This window comes from Cervus elaphus, chromosome X (assembly GCF_910594005.1).
Source record: "Cervus elaphus chromosome X, mCerEla1.1, whole genome shotgun sequence".
Lineage (NCBI taxonomy): Eukaryota > Metazoa > Chordata > Mammalia > Artiodactyla > Cervidae > Cervus > Cervus elaphus.
This window is the reverse complement of record NC_057848.1, coordinates 119,502,586-119,507,627: the sequence shown is the minus strand read 5'-3', so window position 1 is coordinate 119,507,627 and position 5,042 is coordinate 119,502,586. Positions and strand designations below refer to the sequence as shown.

At 36.9% G+C, this 5,042-nt stretch overlaps 1 pseudogene; it reads left to right on the top strand.

Moving 5' to 3' along the window:
- Nucleotides 1-3,210: 3,210 nt before the first annotated feature.
- LOC122690787 lies at nucleotides 3,211-3,888 on the top strand (annotated as a pseudogene).
- The last annotated feature ends 1,154 nt before the right edge of the window (nucleotides 3,889-5,042 follow it).

Genomic DNA, 5,042 nt, shown 5'->3' with positions numbered 1-5,042 from the left:
TTAAATAATTTTGTCACAGTCTACATTCCATCCTGAGAGTCCTAATTTCCTAGTTGATTTTTTCATTTGCATACACTCAGGTTTACTCTTTATTTTGTAACATATAGATTTTGTCAAATAGGCAGTGTATCTACCAGTACAGTATTATATAGCATAGTTTCATGGCCCTAATATATCCTTTGTGGTTCACCTAGTCAATCTTTGCTCCTCCCTAACCCCCTGGCACAGTCATCTGTTTTCAGTCTCTATAGTCTTCACGTTTTCAGAATGTCATATAAATAAACTAATAGCTTTCTCTGACTTTTTCACTTAGCAATATGCATTTAAGATTTATCCATGTCATTGTATAAGTTAATAGCTTAATCCTTTTAATTGCTGAATAGTGTTCTATAGTATGGATGTACTGCAGTTTGTTTATCCATTTACCTTGAAGGACATCTGAGTTGCTAACAGTTTTTGAAATTATGTGTAAAGCTGCTATAAACATTTGCATGCAGGATTTTGTGTGGACATAAATTCCCAAATCAGTTGGGTAAATATTTAGGAACAAGATTGCTGAACTGTGTGATCAGACTAAGTTTAATATTGTAAGAAACTGCCAAACTGTCATCCAAAGTGGCTGAGTACCATTTTACATTCCCACCAGCAATTAACAAGAGCACATGTTGCTCCTCATCCTCACTAGCAATTGATATTATCAGGGATTTTATCTATTCTAATAGGCATGTAGTTGTATCTCATTGTTGTTTTAATTTGCAATTCCCTGACAAACATATCATTTGAACATCTTGTCATATGCTTATTAGCCATCTGTATATCTTCTTTGGTGAGGTATTTGCCATTTTGCCCATTTTTAAATTGTGTTGTTTTCTTATTAATGAGTTTTAAGAATTCCTAATGTATTATGGATAAAAGTCTTTTCCCAGATATCAGTTTTGCAAATATTTTCTGTGGCTTGTCTTTTTATTCTCTCAACAGTGTTCTTTACAGAGCAGAAGTTTTTAATTTTGATGAGTTCCAGCTTACCAATTTTTTCTTTAATAGCATGTGTTTTTGGTGTGGTATATAAGAACCCCTTGGTCTAATCAAATGCCACAAAATTTTTCTCTCTTTTTTTTCTTTTTAAGAGTCATAATTTTCCATTAAAATTTTAAGTTTATGATCCATTTGAATTCATGTTTATATAAAGTGTGAGGTACAGATCAAGGTTCTTTTTTAAATATGTGGATATCCAAATGTTCCAGCACCATTTGTCGAAAAGACTATCTTTTTCCATTAAATTGCCTTTGCATCTTTGTGAAACAAAAGTTGACTCTATTTATATTGAACTATTTCTAGTTCTGGTATTTTGTTCCATTGATCTATATATGTGCTGATACAATAATTACCTTGATTTTTATGGGTATATAGTTAGACTTAACATTGGATAGACTGATTCCTCCAAATACCACACTGTTTTCATTACCATAGCTTAATAATTAATACTTGAAACAAGATATTGTGAGTTCTTCAACTTTGTTCTTTTTCAAAATTGTTGCAGCTATTTTTGTTTCCTTACTTTTCGATATGAATTTAAGAATCATATTGTTAATATCTAGAAAAAATCCCATTGGGATTTTAATTGGGTTTGCAATGAATCCATATAACAATTTTGGGGGAGAACTGACCTCTTAACAATATTGAGTTTTCCAATCCATAGATATGGTTCATATATCCATTTATTTAGTTTTTATTTGATATTTTTCTTAAATGTTTTGTAGCTTTCAGTGTACATATCCTAAACATATTTTGTTAGTTTCTTTTTTTACCTATTTCATTTTTCTGGTACAATTGTAAATTATACTGTTTTTTTTTTTTTAATTTTTTTATTAGTTGGAGGCTAATTACTTCACAACATTTCAGTGGGTTTTGTCATACATTGATATGAATCAGCCATAGATTTACACTTATTCCCCATCCCGATCCCCCCTCCCATCTCCCTCTCCACCCGATTCCTCTGGGTCTTCCCAGTGCACCAGGCCCAAGCTGTTTTTTAAAAAACATTTGACTTCTGGTTGTTCATTGCTGTGCTGTGCTTAGTCACTCAGTCATGTCCGACTCGACTCCTGCCAGGCTCCTCTGTCCGTGGGGATTCTCCAGGCAAGAATACTGGAGTGGGTTGCCATGCCTTCCTCCAGGGTATTGGGAATTCCCAACCCAGGGATCGAACCCAGTTCTCCCACATTGCAGGTGGATTCTTTACCATCTGAGCCAGCAGGGAAGCCCAAGAGTACCGGAGTAGGTAGCCTAGCCCTTCTCCAGGGGATCTTCCTGACCCAGGAATGGAACCAGGGTCTCCTGCATCGTGGGCAGATTCACCAGCTGAGCTCCCAGAGACCTTGTTAAACTCATATATTAGTTCTACTAGCTTTTTTGTAAATTCCATGAAATTTTCTACATAGAAAATCATGTTATCTTTGAATAGAAATAATTTTGTTTCTTCCTCTATATTCCGTATACCTTTTATTTTTTCTTGCATTATCACACCAGTTAGGACTTCCAATATGGTACTAATATGAGTAGTGAAAATAAGGATGCTTGTCTTTTCCATGGTCTTAAGGGAAAAGTATTCAATCTTTTATAATAACTGTGATTATATCTATAGATGCTTGTCATTAGGTTAAAGAAGTTCTTTCTAGTTTTAGTTAGCTGTGAGTTTCTTTTTAAGTTTTATTGAAGTATAATTTACATATCATAAAATTCAGCTATTGTAAGTATACATTTCAGTGTTTTTAGTACATTCATAGTGCTATGAGGCCACCACCAAATCCTGTTTTTGAGTATTTACCACCATCCCCCAGTCCTAATTTCTTGAATCCCTTTGTAGTCAGGCCCTGCTCCCATCTCCAATCCCAGGCAAAACTGCTTTCTTCTCTAATAATTTGTCTTTTTCAGGATATTTTATATAAGGAACACACTACTTCTATTTCCTGAATTTTGCTTCTTGTGGTAGTGGGTTTCCCCACTCCCAGTGCTGTCAGATCTGTCAGTGTTCCTAGGTGAGCAAAGGGAGTCTTCAACTACAAAATACAAAGAATGCTTTCCAGGTAGAGAAAGACTCAGTGGCTGAGTTAACCAAAGGCTCTGTTAAAAGGAGCACAGACAGGTCCAAACCTCCTGAAGAAAAAATCTGATGCCGTAACTCTTCAATTTCGACAGATCCTTAAGAAGATAATAGAGACTAAAATGTTGATGGGTGAAGTGATGAGAGAAGCTGCTTTTTCACTTGCTGAGGCCAAGCTCACAGCAGGGGACTTAAGCACCACAGTTAGCCAAAATGTAAATAAGGCCCAAGTGAAGATTGGAGCAAAGAAAAATAATGTAGCATGTGTTACATTGCCAGTATTTGAACATTATCATGAAGGAACTGACAATTATGAACTGACTGGTTTAGCCAGAGGTGGGGAACAGTTGGATAAACTGAAGAGGAATTATGCCTGGTGGAACTGGCTTCACTGCAGACTTCCTTTGTTACTTTGGATGAAGCTATTAAGATAACCGACAGGCATGTAAATGCTATTGAACATGTCGTCATTCCCCAGATTGAACGTACCCTTGCTTATATCATTACAGAGCTGGATGAGAGAGAGCAAGAGGAGTTCTACAGGTTAAAGAAAATACAGGAGAAGAAAAAGATTCTCAAGGAAAAGTCTGATAAGGACTTGGAGCAACGGAGGGCAGCTAGAGAGGTGATGGAGCCTGCTAATCTCCTGGCTGAAGAGAAGGATGAAGATCTTCTGTTTGAATAAGCTTTCCTGCTCTCGTTCTTTCAGAAGGCCTAACATGTCAGCATTTTAATTCATGGTGTGTAGGTTTGTTATGTGTGGCTATTTATTTTTTGGCTTAAGAATTTCACCAGTTGTAAAAATTTCCCTGGATGTCTGTTTATGGGATCTACCTTTTCAGAATCATAATTAAGCAACAATTAATCACCAATGAAATTTGTAGGACCTGTCCCCAAACCTGTAGAATTTATGCTGCAGAAGTGTCACCCTACTTCAATTATACATTTGTTACAAGTCATCTGCTTACTGAACATAATAAGAAAATCCCTTTAGGAAGCAGCAGTGATCTCAGGCCAACACACGTTTGTAGGCCAGCTACTCTGGAGCACCCTTTGTTCCTACCTGCTCACACACCTTGGCACCATTGTCTGAGATTGCTACAGCCATTCTTGTGTTAGTTACTATGGGACGTCTCTCCTTAAGCTTTAGGAAAGCCTTCACTTATTTTTTCCTTGAATAACAGGTCTCTGTCTTGTCTGTCATGGGAACAGTTCTGCCAATTCAAATGTGACTATGATATAAACAGTAAAATGATTTAAAAATGAAAAAAAAAAAAAAAAGAGAGAATGCTTTCCAAACTGGGTCACTTATTGTGGTGGGATCGCCTCTGCTGGTGCCACTGGGCATCTCTAAGGTTAGAGAAGAAACTCTCTGGCCCACAGAAATAAAGATTATTTTCCCTGGCCACCTTTTATTTTTGAACTTCCCACTTGATAACCCTTACCATTGCCACTGGGCCTGACTGGAGTTGTCAGCATAAAATACCCATTTAATCTGGAAGAAACTTGAACCTACCTGAGCCACCTTCATCCAATATGTTCGGGTCAGGAGATGCCAGGCTTGGTTGCCTTCTATTGCTGAGTGAAGAGTTGTAAGATGCCCATCTGCCATATCTTTCCTCCAGTACTGGGGTCTTTAGCCAGTCTACTTTCCTCTATCATTCAGAGTCCCCCTATGTTTGCTTCTTGTGTCATATTATAGTTGTTCTTACAGAGAGAGGCAGGGAGAAATGAGTCTCTGCCATCTTGTCTGATCAAAGTCCCTAGATAATTTACAATTAATTTAACTATTGATATGTTAGGGCTTAAGTCCTTCATTCTGTGTGCTTGGTGGGAGTGGTTTATGTTCTTTTTATTCTCTCCACTCTCTGTTTTCTTTTTCATGCTTTCCTATGGGTTACTTCAAGATTTTTTAGAATTTCATTTTGAATTAGCTAGT